The sequence below is a fragment of the Myotis myotis genome, unplaced genomic scaffold, assembly GCF_014108235.1.
Source record: "Myotis myotis isolate mMyoMyo1 unplaced genomic scaffold, mMyoMyo1.p scaffold_m19_p_3, whole genome shotgun sequence".
NCBI classification, from domain to species: Eukaryota; Metazoa; Chordata; class Mammalia; order Chiroptera; family Vespertilionidae; genus Myotis; species Myotis myotis.
This window is the reverse complement of record NW_023416335.1, coordinates 50263598-50282983: the sequence shown is the minus strand read 5'-3', so window position 1 is coordinate 50282983 and position 19386 is coordinate 50263598. Positions and strand designations below refer to the sequence as shown.

The window sequence follows — 19386 nt, the reverse complement described above, 5'->3', positions numbered from 1 at the left end:
GGGGTCCCAGATTGTGAGAGGGTGCAGGCTGGGATGAGGGACAACCCCCACTCGGTGCACAAATTTCATGCACTGGGCCTCTTTTCCTATATAATAAATAGCTAATATGCTAATTAGACTGAACAGCAGAATGACTGTCCAGACGAATGTCCAGATGACCTTCCAGACAGAGCCAGGGCTGTGAGGGCTGGCTGAGGCTGTGAGGGGCTGTGAGGGCCGGCCGGGGCTGCGGGGGCCGAGCCCATTGCACAAATTTCAAGCATCTGGCCTCTAGTATAATTACAAAGAAAAATGAACAGGGCAAATTAACTCTAAAGAATAAAATCCTCTTGATATATATTCATCATTTCAAACAGCTGCTAACATGCCAACAAATAACTGCAATGTAACAGGGAAAGTAAAATCGGTAGGAAGTAAAAATAATGGGATAAAGAATTCTGGGCAGATAGTAGAGTAGGGAGCCTCAAGAATACTTCTCTCCACAGAGGCAACAGTATATCCGATGCAACTATTTTGGGACTCTGGAGACTACTGATGACGTGCAACTTCCAGAGGAAGGCTTAAATATAAATTGCAATTTATTTCAGTAAATTTCATGGCTGAACTAAAAAAACAAACAAAACAAAACAACAACAACAACAAAAAAACATGGACTACAAAACTCAGGTAACTTACCTGGTTGGCAGTACTTTATAAATTTTGCTGCACAAAATTGGTAGGAAAATTAAGCATATCTGTGTGACTTCTCTGGGAGAGAACACTGGAAAGCTTGCACTTGGTTCTACTGGACTTCACCCCTGTACCTCTTTTCTTTAATGATTTCAATTTGTATTATTTTACTGTAATAAACCATGATCAGGATACAACAATTTTTTCAAGTCTTTTGATTTCAGGTGATCCATTGAGTGTGTGGATGATCTCAGTGGCTCCTAAGACAATAGGATTTGAATATTGATGGATTCTTTTTTTAATGAAACTATTAAAGTAGCATAACTCTCAAATTTAAATGCACAATTCATCCTCAAATAATTTATCTCCTCTTGTGCTTCCTGCTTTTTTTAGTCCATGTGGGAAGTGAGTCTAAAAAAGTCTGTCTGGTAAATCTTTTTCTCTCCTCCTCAATGTAGCAGGGTAGGTGAGTTGATCTAAACCTGTCTGCTCACACTGATAAGTGTCCTGACTTTGTCAAACTTATCCCTTGGGACATTTTATATCTGTATGTAGATAAAAGGTTTTCCTTAAGCTTGAAGTAAAAATCACACACACACACACACACACACACACACACACACACACACACACTCCCCAATCAGGCTTTTATCAGAGCTGAGTACTGGAAGATAAAAGGTCCTTGGAGAGGGAGTAGAAAAGTATTTTTATTCTATTCGCTATTTTCCCTCTTATGTATAGCTCATTGGTAACCACAGAAGAAGATGAGTAATTTGCAGAGTAATACTTTGTCCTGAATTTCTTGGAAGCTATATCTTCAAATAATACCAAGCAGTAAATAATTTTCTAATTGGCAATGTTCAGATATATCTTAAGTCTTGCAATGTGGAAGAATAGTGCTAATTAGTGCTAATTAGCTGAAGTAGATATGTCAAATAGTGAAAGCACTCAGTAGTTTCCTTTTAATTTATTGGCCTTGAGAACTAGTGAGTTGGGTGATCACGGTTTCCTTTCCTCTTCAGATAGTGACTGCATGGGCCAGACAATTATTCTCTTTCTACTTCACTTTTTCCATCTGCTGGGTAAAAATGTTGCCTTCACAGAAATGCTATGACTAATGCTGTTATGTTTTATAAAATTATTTCTTCCTGTTAGCCTGAATTTAGTTGTTGTTCCTCATTTTGATGATAAATTTTCTTAAACAAAATAGGTACAAGACCCAGAAGCAGCATGTATTGGTAATTTTGTGGGGAACTATTTTAATGTTGTTCTGAAGGTCTTTATGTTGAATAATAGGCCCAAATGGTCAAACATACAGCAACAAATGTAGTAGTTCATAAGTGGCAGTATATGTGGGACTGTTTCCTCTGTGTGGATGCCATAATCTATCTGGAATGCACTTGTCTCAAAGCAATAATCAGCATAAACTTGATCCTACTTTTATAAATAATAGGAAATTATTTCTAGAAAAGCAAAGTTAATATCACTATGTCTCAACATTTAAAGATTATGAGGAGTCAGGTGGGATCAGGCATTTTAGGGTAAGGACTCTGGGGAGGGAAGATGGTAGAAAAGGAGGAAATAAGCCAGATGGTCAGGATGTGAGCAAGACAGGCAGAATGTACCAGTTAACCTTAGAGCTGCCTTTCTCCCTGAACCCAAGAGCAGGAACTAAAAGCAGAGAGATGAGGGAAAAAGGAGATTGGCTGGTATATATTTTTTTTTTTTTGAAAGAGCCAAGAGAAGGCAAGAGGAAAATATAAACCCCTAGACTAGTAAGCTTCTGTGCCAACCCTTTTCCAGACCTCTCACAAGCCAAGAACTTTGTTACTTTTGCTGTAATAAACTTTGCTTCCCTTTTGCTTACCCCCCATTTGTTCGTGAATTCATTCATCAGTTTCTGGAGACAACAAACCCAACAGCTCACACTGGTTTCTCAATCATTTCCTATAAATTCTAATTTACAACAGTGTTAATGTAACTTTCTCCTAAAAATAATATTAGAGAATTAGATCCCTTATTTTAAAACAGTTGAAGTATAATTGATTACGAAAAAGTGGAGCTATCTGATGAGTTTATAATTTCATGAGTGATATAATTTAATGAGTTTAGAGATATGCATATACCCTAAAACCATCATGCAAATCAATATAAACATATCCAAACTTCAAAATATTTTTTTCTAACCCTATGTTTTGTGTGTGTTTTCTTTTACTTTTGTGGTAAGAACATTTAACAATTGAATTATTGTATCTATTATGCTTGTTTTAGCTATTTATATTAAACAGGTTAAGCTCTTGAATTTGAAAGACACTTCAACTTGGAAATCAAAACCATTATATGTCTGTGGTCTTGTGGTGATACCTGTTTTGTGGTTTTCATCATTTACATAGCAATAGTTGTAACAATTTTGAACATTATTTTTTGTGCTTAATATCAAAACATACTTTCTTAACATATGAAGTGGCAACTCTGTTTATTTATAGTTTACAATGACAAAACAGAAAATAACAGTATATGACTCAGGAGTAACAGAATTGGGATGCTTAGCCCACAAGCACTTATTTCAGAAGTAGCACTCTGACTGCTTCCCCATGCTTTCTTTCTATTTAATGTCAGATTCTATGGCTCTTTACTATTCATTAATATCTAATGTATTTTTAGATTAAATCTGTGGTTTATTCATACTTAATTTTTTTTTTTCACGTATGGGGCGTAATGTTACAGGAAGGCCATAGTACCCTGCCACCTGTAAAGAGTAAGCCCAAGTTGCTTTTGGGTGTGTTATACACAGAGGAACCACTCTTCAGGCTCTCTGCTCTCTTCACACCCATATTCATACTTTATAAAACATTAATACTACTAATCAACTTAGTTGATTATGCACTCATTATTTTTATGCCAAATGAAGAATGAGTATTCAATATTGAGCAACAGCCTAATCTTGGCTAAAAGGGTTTTTATTTTGCAAATTGATTAATTATATCTTCTATCTTATCCTATTTATTATATTTCCCTTAACAATGTAATGAAGGAAAAACAGCAATAAATGCTACGAATTGGGTGTTCATTATATTCTAGGCACTGTTACTTCTATTAATTTATTTAATACTATTAACAGCTCTAGGTACTATTACTTATTGCAGTTTACAGATGAGAATAATGAAGAACAGAGAAGTTAACAAATTACCAAGGGTCATTTGGCTAACAGAACAAAGAGGCAAGGTTTGAATTCAGTATCTGTAACAGTAGAGTCCATCCTTTGTAACCTTCTTAATGCTTATAAAGAAAGATCAAGTTATAAATGGAAGTCAAGGAACTGAAGAAAACAAGAATATATTGAAAATCAATGTTTAAATATTATATATGAAAGAAAAATACACAATAACAGAGTACCACCCCATTTATATTCTAAAGAAATACCTCCTGTAACTTTGTGGAAAAAGTTCATTTTTCATTTGCTTAGTGTTTTATTTCAAAGTGATTAATCCTTTGGTCTAATAATACACTAAAATGTACTTAATTAAAGGTTTGTATTTATAAAATAAGATATACTTTATATAGAGATCATTTGTATATATGTTATATAAAAACAACTTTAAAATAATTTATTATAATTTTTAATGCATAAAATGTGTGAACAATAATCAACATTTTTAAAGCCAGAGCATCGTGTACCTTTTCAAGTGTCTTGAGTTATTTCTCAAAAATTTAATTATAACTTTCAGTTAAGCACTATATTTATGGGAATCCATTTTCTTAGTATTCTTAAAATTCTGTGATTTTGTAATGGATATATTAAACTTTAATAGTTAAATTTGGGAATAATGGAACTAATTATCTAACATTGACAATTGATTTATCAATTGTGTTCCCTCAGTATATTTTGATACCAGTGAGAAACAGAAGGAGGAACTAACCAATTAAAATATTTCAAAGAAGTTGACATATTCCAATTTAGTATGTATTGCCTGTCAGAGAATAAGTTTGATTTAAAATGTTGATATCTAATTTGCATGATAAAGTGAAAATAAGTTCTTATTAGTTCTCTCATATTGCAATGATTTTTCTCTCTACATAGATTTTTTTGGGGAAATATCAGTAATTCTGAATTCTGGAGCTTCTTTTTTTGACACTGTTTATAATAAGGAGATAAAAAGCTAAATACTCATGTATACATCTGAAGCTGTTTTTGCTTATATAGACCTTTCATTAAATTTTTATAGATATTACATATGATTACAGGGTTAACTAAGAAAAATGCAATTTCTTTTTTAAATCTAAGTAATACTATAAAAATGAACTGTTAAGTTATATATTTATTATGCTATTTCAAATTGTAAGGATGAGATGTTGGTAATCCACAGAGTTGGGAGTTTGTTGAATGTTTATGTGCTAAGGAATCACACACACACACACACACACACAAACACACACATACACACATATATAGGACTATTTAAACATACACCCAAGCTCAAATGTACACATTCATTCTTTCACTCATCCATTCAAAAAGTATTTGAGTTTCTAACGTGCCAACACTAGTGGTAGGTCCCAGGAGGTATGAGAAACAAAACAGGCCTATTATGTGTTCCCTTTGAGGTAAGGGTACAGAGAAAACAGAAGTTAAATGGAAAACTACAGCTTAATAAGTATTATATATGGATATATGTGTAGTACTAGCCTCAGTAGTAGGTGCTGATTAAAAGTTTTCTTGCAAAAGTGACATTTGAAGCAGACAGATTTAATAAAGTGAAGAGGAAGGCAAAGAGTACTCCAGACAGAGTGAACACAGTAATATCTCATGGTAAAGGTACCATGACATTTTGTAGAAATCAAAAGAAGCACATGCAAATAAGACTGGAAAAAAAGACAAGGAAAATAATATTATGAATGGGCTTTAAGACTAAGGTTAAGGAGTTAGGATTATATTTATAAAATAATGGTAAACTATGTAAGGAATGGGGTAGGTGACAAGATCATAATTGCATTTCAAAAATTAATTTCAACTACAGATGAGAATGGGTTGGAGAAAGGAAGTATGGATGCTGAAGTCTGTTGATTGATTTCAGTCATTTAAAGGAGTGGTGAGGATAATTCTGATTAAAATGTTATTAGTGGAGAAGCATATAAATGAAAATTTTTTAGAGCTATCAAAGGAGATTTGTCAGAACTGAGTGACACCTTATATGGATGGAACACATAGGTACATTTGAGAGTAACCTCTAGTTTTTAGATTGAGGAAATAGATAAATGATGTGAAAATCACTGGCAGAAGGAAAACACCAAAAGATCAGGTAGAATTAATTGGTGGAAATTTTTTACATGTTAATTTAGTTGAAATATGCATGTATGTAAGAAGCTACCAATGAAACTGAAATATATGATAGCTGACATATATGGTAATTTATTATATAATAAATTCTGGCTGAATTTAACACCTTAATAGAGCATTCACAAATTATTCAACTTTCCCAAATGATATGCATTTATTTTGAATCAACATGTTTCAAATCAGATAAATTAAATCAGCTTTTAATTATATTTATCAAATCCTTTAATATAATTGTATACATGCCTATTGTCTACAACCACTAAAAATAATAGATGATTTATGGAGGCGGTTATGTACTAATGTATTTTAAATTTTCTTAGAAGGTGAATGAAAGTATATTGGATCTAATAGAGAATATTTTAGTTGTTCTATTAGCAGCAATAATACTAACTAAAATATATATGTATATTTACATATATATATATAATTTGCAAAGTTGATCACACACAAGTTATTTGGGAACATCAGTGAAGATTGATATATTTTGTTGAAGTTGATTTTACCTTTTGGAGCACAATTAGTTTATGATTACAAATGGCTATTGAATTATATGAGGCCTATACACAATATACTTTCTCTTCTGTAGCACCATTTGATGTATGACTGTTATGATATAAACTAGAGGCCCAGTGCATGAAATTCGTGCACAGGAGGGGGGGGGGTCCTTCAGCCCAGCCTGCACCCTCTCACAATCTGGGACCTTTCGGGGGATGTCTGACTGCGGTTTAGGCCCGATCTTATGGACATCCCTCTTGCAATCTGGGACTACTGGCTCCTAACCACTCTCCTGCCTGCCTGATTTCAACCCTAAAACTCAAGCTTCTTCTTTTTTTTATTTTTAATATTTATATTTCTTCTTCATTTTTTATTTTAAAATGTAAGCTTCTTGAGAACATGAAGTGTTTAACATTATTCCATATTCCTTACAGAGAGCTAAGCTAAACAACCAGGAATGTTTTAATAGGCAGTCTCCAAAAACTTGAACCGGAAAACCTAAAAGCAAAGTGCTCAGATTTCAGGCATCGGTGCTATTAGCAAGACTTCTATCCCAATTAAATTCTAATTCTGAGCTCTCAACAGTCTGGACAAACTGCCCTTCACTATCTCCAAAGGTTTTTTTGTTTGTTTGTTGTTGTTGTTTTTGTGATTCCAAAATAGAGATTTATTTATTAAGAATTATTTAGTGTTTGCATAAAAATCACCAATTGTTTGTTCCTTGTTAGGTTTTTAACACACATGAATTCTTTGGGGGTCCCTCTATTCACCCCAACACTTTCAAAATACAGCTCTTGTTAGTGCCAGGAGAAGGCAGCGAGGTGTTTCCTTGGGTCTTGGCATCGGGAGGGCTCATGGTCTCCCCTCTGAGAGAACAGACATGATAGGTAGTTTCTTCGGTGGGGTAGGCTGTCTCTGAAGAAAATACTTATGCAGAAGAATGCAAATTCAGTCATCTGTGGTCAGTTACTCATACCTGATAGCTTTAAAATAAAGTCCCCTTGGTCAAGGTCATCAAAGGCTTGCTGCTTGTTTTCACTATAAAAAACTGTCTGGAAAAAGACAGTAGGAAAGAGCGGGGTCTATACTGACAACTGTGACGCTGGGCTGTGCAACCACAGGAGAGCACACAGCAGTCTGCTTTAAAAAAAAATCCCGTATAATTTCAAGTCAGACTCCTCGTGGTCCTTACACGACCTGAAACATCACTGCACCAGATCCTCATTTTTAAAATGAGGTGTATGACAGGGCTCCCCCAGGGTCACGCACCGCGTGGGGGAACGGGGACGGAAAACCCCAGGACTTGACTTATTAGCACCATTAACTGATGCTTATAACACTGAAATGAAGGCAGTCGGTCTGTGCTGCCTTGAAATTAAAGGTGATTCGGAAGTAGGGTGGTTATTTATTGCTGTTAGGATAGACCCCGAAAATGACTTTTCAGAAACCAGGGCTGTCCCCTGCAACTCCAGCCAGATTTTGGGCCACTCTGGGGGACACAGGTCAAGGCGACCTGCCAGCTTGCTTCACAGTGATTCTGGCTGGTCTGTTTCTGGGAGTGCTGGACGCTGGGCATGCCTACACCTTGTAGTTGAGCTCAGGGTTCATCTTGGTGTACATCTCATAGATGACTTCGATACTGGCCGTGTAGTTGACCAGGAACAGGCGGACCTTCTCCATGCACTCCTCCATCACGTTCTGGCCCATGGCTAGTGCCTTCAGGAAGTCGGACTTGTAGGGTGCGGCATACAGTGCTGCCTGGAAGGTTTTCTGCACCATCTAGCTGTGGTACTTCTTGAGCACCATCTCGTAGGCCTTGGTGGCATTGACGCGAATGAGGTTGGGGTGGCTCTCATCCTGCTCCCATCGCAGATGCTCTGCAGGAAGACCTGAATGAAGCGGGGCCCCTTTTCAGCCACATCAGGCCAGCGTGGCCTCCACTTTGGGCCACTCTGCTCCGTACATTTCCTTCTCCACCTCCAGGATGTTCTGCAGGGTCCGGAACTTGGCCGGGTCGGTGTTGTACACAGCTTTGATTTCTATGATGTTACCACTTATGTCTGCCTTGATGGGCATAAACACTGGGGACCCAAGGCAATCGAAGAAGCAAGGCAGGTGGGACACCACCTCCAGGAAGGGCCCAGTCTCCATCTGCTTGTCCTCGGGCTGCGGCTTCAGCAGGTGCTCGGCCAGCAGCGCCATTTCGGGTCAAGGCCGGTGGTGATGCCGTTTTCTAATCGATCTTCCTCTTCCTTCGCCAGCACACTCCAAACCTACTCCGGACTGACCACCTAGCCTGCCATCAGGACCATGTTCTGCCCCTTTGCCAGTCCCCACTTCCCCCCGCGCCACCAATCATTGAAGCCTGAGGGTGGGGGGAGGGACCAAGCGTCTGCCTTCCACCCGCTCACCTGTCCCCACCACACCATTCACCCTCCTTCCCCCGGTATCGGAGAGTGGGTGGGTCGTGGGGGGGAATGGACCGAGGGGTGCTCAATTCAATGCCCCTCTTGCTGACCAGTCATTTGGTTGTCATGGTTGTCATGTTCGTCTTGGACGCTGGCTTTTTATATATATAAAGATGTGTGGAAACATTATGGTCTTTTATAATTTTACTGCAACTTCAGAGAAATTTTATTTGAAAATTTACTATAAATTATTTTCTGAACTGTAGGTTATAAACTTTGGTTCATCATGGTAATGGTGGTATCTATTTGAGTATTTCAAACAATTTTTTACCCAGAGAGTCATCCTTCTTTGCTCTTTTTCCAATCCCCTATCTTTTATTTTATTGCCTCTCCCTTACCTAAACCAATTCCCAAAGCTTACCCTAAGCCTATCAAGAATTTCCCATTATTTCATTTTTCCAATTAACCCAATTCTTCCCACTTAGAACAAATTTCAATCCAGTTTTAAGGGTCCAGGTTGGTTGAATAAGATTAAAGAAAAAGAAAGCAGTGACATCCATGAGGATAATCCTTCCAAAGATTTTTATTATGCTTTTATTTCAATACTTTAAGTGGTCTGAAATAAATATCAATTATTCAATTTTTGCTCTAAAATATTAATTGGTAGAATTTTTTTCTTGACCCAGAGAGCCTTAAACCACATCAAATTTTGTAAAAACTTTTTCCTATGTGTTTATAATTTCCAAGAGGGAAAAGAAAACAATAAATATGTCAAAACTTTTATTTCAAGAATTATTTGTCTAGGTCAAAGGCAGAATATGCAATATGACAATTTTGAAATTAATAAATGCAACTTCTGTATTGTAATTGATACCTATAGAATGTAAAAAAATAATGTATGAACATTATTTATTTTAAACAAAAATTACAATTGACTATAAAAATATTTCAGTTGCTGCAAAACAAAAACAAGCAGTTGTAAAAAAAATCAAAGTATCAATTAAAGAAGAGATTATTTGAAGATAGAGCTAGATAAGTGTTTGAATTAGCTCATAATTAGCTCCTCAAAAATCTCAAGAATAATATTGAATCCAACAATAACTTTTCAACACAAAGCATCTGAGAAAATACCTGCGAATCTTACTTCTGATAATTATCTAGAATATAGAAAAAAACTTATAACTCAATTAATAAGAAGATAACTATCCAAATTAAAGTATAGGCAAGGATTTGAATAGGTACTTCTTAAAAAATATATATCAAATGGTAAAGAAGCACAGGAAAAGATGATCAATATAATTAGTCTGCAGGGAATTGCACATTAAATTGCAAATTTATTTGCATAATAAAATACCACTTTATACCCACATGGATGACTATAATAACAAAGACAGACAATAACAAGTATTATTGAGCCTGTGGAGAAATTGGAACTCTCATACATTGCTGGAATATAAAATGCTGCAATCACTTTGGGAAAACACTTAAATTGTAAACATGGAGTTACCATATAGCCTAGCAATTTCATTCCTAGGTATAACTGAAGAGAATTGAAAATATCTGTGCATGCCAAAAACTGTGCACCAATATTCACAGCAGTACTATTTATAATAGCCAGAAGTGGAAATGATTCATATGTCCATCAACTGATGAATAGATTAAAATATATGGTACATTCATACAGTGAAATATTATTTTTAAATGCAAAGGAATGAAGCAGTGGCATAAGCTATGATATGGGAAAACCTTGAAAACACCACACTAAGAACAAGCAGTGATCATACATATTTTTTGCATGAGTACATTAATATGAAATGCCCATAATGGGTAAATCTCTAGAGATAGAGAATAAATTGTGTTTGTCATGGTCAAGGGGAAGAAAGAGGAGTGACTGATAATGGACACAAGCTTTTTTTTTTGGCAATGAAAAGATTCTAAAGCTACTAAATTGTACTCTTAAATGTGTGACTTTTATGAAGCTTTTTTTTCAATAAAGCTTTTAATGGGAAAAAAAGAAATAAAATAGCTTTTATAAATTTTGGAAATATTTTCACCAAAATCCATTCCTCACTTAATGACAAAACCAATGGGCTGGGTTTTAACAATCAGACCTTAAGAAAAATTATTAAATTTTGTGTATTTTATTGTCACATTATTTTTATTTTTGGTCAGGTAATATATTTTAACTGCACTAACCCAATTATATTAGGAAGTACATATATAGCTAATGCAATTTTAGATATTGAGGTTAATCACAAAATTTGCATGTTGAATTTTGAAAAAGATTAATTTAAAATATATTTGAGACATTTATGATTAAATAGATAATATTCTGGCATAAGATATATGCCTTTAAAAGATATAAATCATAAAACATGCTATCATTTTTCTTCAAGTACTAGTAACTATTCTGTGTTTCCTACTGTGGCTTTCGAGGCACTTGATTATAAGATTATTCTCTGTTTAGATAGTAAATTAATTTTCTATCACTGAACGTTTTAAAGTAACTGATTCTTTGATTTCTGTAGAAGACTACCCAACAAATTGAATCTTCTCTTAATTTTCTTCTCTCAAATTTTCCTAAATATCAATGAGTACCATGAATCTGGAACTCACTGCATTATCTCTAAAGAAATGTGTCTGTGAGAGAATAATATGCAAATAGTTTAAAAATGTGAATGTCAAAATTAGCTAATGCAGCATCTTTTGACTTAGTGGCTGTCTGGCATATAGGACAAGGTTGTGTTTTCTCTCTGTTACTTTATGCTGTTCTGGCCACTACTGATGAATGTTATTCAGTTTAATATATTAAAATTAAGACTTTCACTTTTAAAAAAAAAATTTTATTTATTTCAGAGAGAAAGGGAGAGCGAGAGACAGAAACATCAATGATGAGAGAGAATCATTGATAAGCCCGAAACCTGGGCATATGCCCTTGACCGGAATTGAACCTGGGAACTTTCAGTACACAGACCAATGCTATATCCACTGAGATAAATTAGCTAGGGCAAGATTTGCACTTTTAAATCACATAAAAGTCACTGATTTTTTTCCTTTTCCATTATAATATAAATGTTTCTGGAGACATAAGCAAAAGAAAAATGCAAAGAGTTTCTGGCAAACTTGAGGATTACTCCAGTTAAAATTTATTTACTAAAGAAAAAAGAATCCTAACTAATAAAAGAGAAACATGGTAATTGGCGAACGACCGCTACCCTTCCCATTGGCTAATCAGGGCGATATGCAAATTAACTGTCAGCCAAGATGGCGGCCGGCAGCCAGGCAGCTTGAAACTAACATGAGGCTTGCTTGCTTCAGTGACGGAGGAAACCAACGTTCCCCGCCTGCTGTTGCCGGCCTCTGAGCTTGCAGTTTAAGAAACATTGTAACAAATATAGAAGCTAAAAAAAAACCCAGAAACCAGCTTTCAGTGAGCTGGGATATCAGAGCTGGAGTCAGAGCTGGAGTTATACATTGTTTCGAACCGAAACAAACCAGATACCTACTTTCAGCAGCTAAGGCCTAAGAGCTGGAGCCTCAGAGCTAAAGCTGGCCCAGAATAAAAAAAAGAAAAGAAAAGAAAAGAAAAAAAGGAGCAGCTGGGAGCTTCAGACCCAGCCTGAAAACAGCCCTCAGCTCCTCACCCAGACTGGCCAGGCACCCGAGTGGGGACCCCCACCCTGAAGGGTGTGTAACCAGCTGCAAACAGCCCTCAGCCCCTCACCCAGGCTGGCCAGGCACCCCAGTGGGGACCCCTACCCTGATCCAGGACACCCTTCAGGGCAAACCAGCCAGCCCCACCCATGCACCAGGCCTCTATCCTATATAGTAAAAGGGTAATATTCCTCCCAGCACCGGGATCAACGATGACAGGGGGCAGCACCCAAACCACCTGATCACCCTGCAGCTCTGTGTGACAGGGGGCGGGGCCACAACCTCCCTATCCGCCCTGCTCTGTTTGTGACAGGGGAAGGCGCCCCAACCTCCTGATCAGCCCTGCTCTGTGCCTGATACGGGGGAGCTCCCCAACCTCTGATCACCCTGCAGCTCTGTGTGTGACAGGGTGTGGCGCCCCAACCCCCTGATCAGCCCTGCTCTGTGTGTGACAGAGTGCGGCGCCCCAACCCGCCCCCCCCCCACCCCCACGGGCCCTGCTCTGTGTGTGATGGGGTAGAGCCATAACCTCCCCATCGGCCCTGCCCTGAGTGTGACAGTGGCAGCGTCCCAACCCCCTGATCCACCCTGCTCTTTGTGTGACAGGGGGCGGCGCCCCAACTCCCCTATCGGCCCTACTCTCTGAGTGACGGGGGGAGCTCCTCAACCCCCTGATGGGCCCTGCTCGGTGTGTAACAGGGGGGAGCTCCTCAACCCCCTGACCGACCCTGCTCTGTGTGTGACAGGGGGGAGCTCCCCAACCCCCCTGATGGGCCCTGCTCTGTGTGTGACAGGGTAAGGAGCCCCAACCCCCTGATGGGCCCAGCTCTGTGTGTGACAGGGGGCAGCGCCCCAACTCCCGGATTGGCCCTGCTCTCTGTGTGACAGGGGGTGGCGCCGAAACCTCCCCATCGACCCTGCCTTGAGTGTGACAGGGGGCGGTGCCCCAACCCCCCAATCGGCCCTGCTCTGAGCCTGACCAGGGGCTGAATCTAGGGATTGGGCCTGCCCTCTGCCACCCGGGAGCAGGCCTAAGCCAGCAGGTCGTTATCTCCCGAGGGGTCCCAGACTGCGAGAGGGCACAGGTCAGGCTGAGCGACCCCCCTTCCCCCCAAGTGCACAAATGTTTGTGCACCGGGCCTCTAGTATATATATATACACACACACATATATAAAACATGTATATATAAAACATGCATATATAACATGTATATATATAAACATAATAAAATTACAATTCACTCTGAAATAAGTTGGTGTCAACTTTCAAAGAGTAGTGAAAATTTTTTCTTTACTAAATTTAGCTTAAACATGCAGCATTTTCTTCCACTAGAGAAAGGAAGGCCCCTCTGATTGCGCAACAGATTGGCCCTGATTTACCTCATTTGCCAACCATTAAAATATACTCAGTCCAATCCAGAGGGAGTTGCTTGCCCTCCCTATCATTCGAGTGGACACATGTGAAGTGTAGAAGTGAATGGTTGAGAAGTTCTAAAGTTTATCAAGAAGCCCTAGGAGGTTTGGTTCAGTGAATAGAGCATCAGCCTGTGGACTGGAGGGTCCCAGGTTTGATTCTAGTCAAGGACACATGTTCAGGTTGCAGGCTCAATCCCCAGTGGGGAGGTGGGGGGCGTGCAGGAGGCCCATCAATGATTCTCTCTCATCATTGATGTTTTTATCACTATCTTCCTCTCCCTTCCTCTCTGAAATCAATAAAAGTATTAAAATAATAATAATAAAGTTTACCAAGGGAATTCAGGGAGTACAAAATAATTATGAGTTTAAAAACAAACAAAAAACCTGAAATACAAAAGAAAGAAATACACTCTAGAGCCTAATCTTATTTAATAAAAGCCTAATATGCAAATAGACCCAACAGCAGAACAACTGGCAGATCGACCAGTCCCTATGATGCACACTGACAACCAGGGGACAGACGCTCATTGCAGGAGCTGGCCCCAGCCTGTAAGCCCCAGGCCAGCCAAGGGAGTGCCAGTGGAGGCCCCTCCATCGCCCTGCTGATCGCACAACAGATTGGCCTGATGGCCAGCCAGGCTTAGGGATCCTACCCATTAACAAATTTCATGCACTGGGCCTCTAGTCCTATATAATAAAACCCTAATATGCAAATTGACCAAATGGAGGAACAACCAGCAGAACAACCAGTCACTATGATGGCACTGACCATCAGGGGGCAGACACTCAATGCAGGAACTGCCCCCTGGTGGTCAGTCACTCCCAAGGGGGTGCGCCGCTCAGCCAGGGGCCGGGCTCATGACCAAAGAGCACAGTGGCAGTGGCGGGAGCCTCTTCCACCTCCGCTGCAGGCAGGTGGTAAGAAGTGAGGGGTCCAAGTGGTCCAGGACTGCGAGAAGGATGTCTGACTGCCTGTTTAGGCTTGATCCTCCTGGGATCCCCTTGGGGATCAGGCCTAAGCCGGCATGCAGACATCCCCCGAGGGGTCCCGGACTGCGAGAAGGTGAAGCCCGAGCTGAGGAAACACCTCCACCAGTGCACAAATTTCATGCACCGGGCCTCTAGTAGTAAAATAAAATAGTTGTCTATTTTAGATAAAACTAAAAAAAAAGAGAGAGAGAATTACTTTAGTTTTGCATCCATGATACACTATAAAAATATACGACTTTGCACACTAGTGTGGCTAAGTGGTTGAGCATTGACCTATGAACCAGGAGGTCATGGTTTGATTCCTAGTCAGGGCACATTCCCAGGTTGTGGGCTCGATCCCTAGTGGGAGGCATGCAGGAAGTAGCTAATCAATGATTTTCTCTCATCATGGATGTCTCTATCTCTCTTTCCCTCTCCCATTTTCTATGAAATTAGTAAAATATATTAGAAAACATGATATTTATGTAATCATGTAACAAAATTATCAGGAAAACATGTGATGCCAGAGACCTGAAATCAAAGTTAGATGTAGGGTAATCACATTCACATCAGATCAATGAATCACAACATTCATTCAAATAAGTTTAAGACAATAAAATGTAAATGCAAAAAAAGGAAACTATAAACTTTAATTTAGATTATTTTAAATGTAAACTTGTAATAGGTAAAACATTTTTAAGTGTAATTCTGTGAAAAAAAGATTTATATCTATCTATATCAGTGGTTCTCAACCTGTGGGTTGTGACCCCTTTGGGGATTGAACGACCCTTTCATAGGGGTCGCCTAAGACCATCCGAAAACACTTATATAATTACATATTGTTTTTGTGATTAATCACTATCTTTAATTATGTTCAATTTGTAACAATGAAATTGGGGGCCACCACAACATGAGGAACTGTATTAAAGGTTCACAGCATTAGGAAGGTTGAGAACCACTGATCTATATAATACAGGAATATGCAAATTAGCCAGGACACCGTAATTTCACAACCAAACAGCACGGACCAGAGGCTGCATGGCTCCTGGCCCGGGCAAGGGACCTCAGACGGTGCCCCCCCCCACCCCGGTGCTGGGCCAGGAGACCTCATGCCATGCCCCCCTGCCCCAACACCAAGCCGGGGGACCTCAGGCCATGCCCCCTGCCTGGTGGGCCTTGATGGGGGACCTCATGCTGCACCCCCTCACCTGACAGGGCTTGAAGGGGGCCCTCAGGCTGAACCCCCTGCCCCAGTGCCAGGCAAGGGATCCTGAGGCTACACGCCCCGCCCAGCGCCAGGCTGGGGGTCTGGGTCTCCTGCATTTTCGAAGTGCGAGTGGGTGGTGAGTGGGGATTTGACTCTAGGTCCCACGGCATGCCCCGGACTCTGACAAGAGGGAGATTTTCATATACATTTTACTAATTGTCTTTCTTCTCTGACACTTTCATTATAGAGAAAGGGAAAATAGCAAGATTAAAATATTCCCTCTAATTCCCTTATAATGTGCATGAATTTCATGTACTGGGCCACTAGTTTTCAAATATACAGAAATGAAAAAGTGTCCACATTGAATGAAATGAAAGGAAAATCTGACATATAAAATATTGAAGATACTTGAAATATTTATGGCAAGAAAGATAAAATATTTTTAACTTAACATATATATATGTATATATATACGTATATATATATGTATATATGTACATATATACATATATATGTATATATATATGTATATATGTACATATATATATGTGTATATATATTTAAAGCTAATATGCTAAGTGTCCGACCATTCAACTGGAAGCTATGACACACACTGACCACCCACAGACAGATGCTAAACACACAGGCATGGAAACATGAAACAGACTGATGAATCTCATGAGGGAAGGGCAGAGGGGAGAGGGTGGGAAGAGATTAACCAAAGATCTTCTATGCATACTAGAGGCCCAGTGCATGGATTTGTGCACCGGTGGGGTCCCTTGGCCTGGCCTGCACCTTCTTGCAATCCAGGACCCCTCAGGGTATGTCAGACTGCTGGTTTCAGCAATTCAATCTCCACAGGCCAGGCCGAGGGACCCAATTGGTGCACAAATCTAGGCCTCTAGTGATCTTATAAATAAAAGTGTCTGTATGCACAGGTAGTTTGTATAAATTTGAGGGTAGGTAGGATTTTAAAAGATTGTAAAATTGAGACTTCAAAATACCACTCCTCAGAGCCCAAGTTCACTTTTTATTATTTCTCTACTATATAGTTTTTCCCTTTTTTTATTTTATATTTTCTACTTTATTTGACAGCCTACATAAATCAAATGTTGATGGTACTACAATGTGTACTTACTATCAATATATATCTGTTCAATCATTAGAATAACTTGTGGATTTCAGCTTAGTACAATTCATCCTCCTGTGAGATCGCCTGTTCCATTTGCATATAGATAAATACAATAAGAGAGCACAGTTAGAATTAACAAATATTAGCCATTCTTCACAACTGGTGAGCACATATTTAAATTTCATTATTCAGGGTCAAAGTATCATTTCTTATTTTTAGTTTGATTTTCTTTAAGTTCCTTTATTCCTACACTTCTATATTTTTCAACATTGAAGTAAAGATTTAAAGATAACACTGATGATGCTGACACCATTCATTTGAAAATGACATTTTAATATGGCTTTTTTTTCAGTTAGTCACATTAATTATATGCTGTAGGACTAAAGTAAAGTGAGGTTTTTGTATGGTGTGAGACAGTCAGAATGAGAATATCTGTTCCTCATTTTATTTTAAGAAAATAATTATTGAATGCAAATGGTTTTGTGTTTTATCCTGCCTAACGATGTTGGCTTATATAACTGTTCAAATAAAATGTCTTCTTAAAAATAGAGCTACCTCACCCTAGCCAGTGTGGCTCAGTTAGATGTGTGTCATCCTGTGCACTGAAAGGTTGCCAGTTTGATTCCACGTCAGGACACATGCCCTGGTTTTAGCCTCAATCCCTGGTAGAGGGCATGCAATAGCCAGCCAATAGTTGTTTCACTCTCACAGAAATGTTTCTCGTTCTCTTTCTCCCTATCTCCCTCTCATTTTTTCTCTCTCTAAAAATCCATGTAAATATATATTTTAAATAGCCCTATTTGAAACTAATAGTTTCAAAACAAGTCTATTTCAATTATTCTTTGAAGGGTTCAATGTCAAATACGTCATTTTATTCAGGCACCTAAAAAACTTTATTCCTCATACACTCTCCTGGACTTCCTGCCCAAGTAGGTGCAAGATGATGGCTTGGCTCTCTCAGCCTCCATTTCATCTCCCTCTACTTGAAGGAGAGAAGATAAAAATCTGTACTTCGTACCCTTTGTTACCAGGTTGTGAGAATGAACTAGGTTGCATCTTTCAGGCAATATTATAAGATTAAAAAGGCTTCATCTTGAATGAACCAGCAGATTTTGGCAGAAGAGAGGGTTGGCAGTTGCAGGACTAGCTAGTCTCCAGTTTTGTGGGTGTGGCACCTTACGGTTGCTTAATGGTCAAAGCAGTAACATTTCCCTAAATCTGGATTTCGGCTGCAGCGGTGTGACCTAGATTCAAAAAGCCTATGATAGTTTCTTTTTTTTTTTTTCCTTTTTATTGACTTTATTCAGGTGACACTGGTTAACAAAATCATACCGGTTTCAGGTGGACAATTCCACAACACATCATCTGTACACTGTATTGCATGTTCACCGCCCTAAGTCAAATCTCCTTCCTTCCGCAATTATCCTACCTGTGCCGTCTTCCACCTCCTCCCAGCCCACCTTACCCTTTCCTCCTCCCATCACACTATTGTTTGTGTTTATGAGTTTTTTCTCTGAACTGCTAGTCCCTCTAATTCTTCAATAACTTTAAACACATTATTAGTAGTATTACTACTATTATTATTTTATTTAATATACTAACTGGTTTCTGTACTTCATATGCTCTTGTTTAAACAAATTGTAAAATGTTGCTTTTGACAATGTGAGATTTTTTTGTTTCTGAGAAAGTTTATATGCATAAAATACTATCCAGAATTACTTGTTTGTTTTTTTTAATCACTTCACTAAAATCAGAAGTTCCAAAGGCCTGTTCTTTAATTCTTTTTTAAAAAAATATATATTTTATTGATTTTTACAGAGAGGAAGGGAGACGGATAGAGAGTTAGAAACATTGATGAGAGAGAAACATTGATCAGCTGCCTCCTGCACACCCCCTACTGTGGATGTGCCCACAACCGAGGTACATGCCCTTGACCGGAATAGAACCTGGGACCCTTCAGTCCACAGGCTGACGCTCTATCCACTGAGCCAAACAGGTCAGGGCTGTTCTTTAATTATTGTTCTCTTAATTGTAGATTTTAACTTTTACCTAGAGTAAAAATACCACTATTGGAAAAAATGTTTATTCTTTATCTCAA

The 19386-nt window shown here is 38.7% G+C and overlaps 1 non-coding gene and 1 pseudogene across 1 annotated transcript; both read right to left on the bottom strand.

Annotated features, from left to right (window-relative positions):
* Nucleotides 1-3373: 3373 nt before the first annotated feature.
* On the bottom strand, nt 3374-3502 carry LOC118652384. Its single transcript, XR_004966618.1, has one exon. It is a non-coding gene; the product is annotated as a small nucleolar RNA SNORA11 (small nucleolar RNA).
* A 4578-nt stretch (nt 3503-8080) lies between these two features.
* LOC118649849 lies at nt 8081-8704 on the bottom strand (annotated as a pseudogene).
* Nucleotides 8705-19386: the final 10682 nt, after the last annotated feature.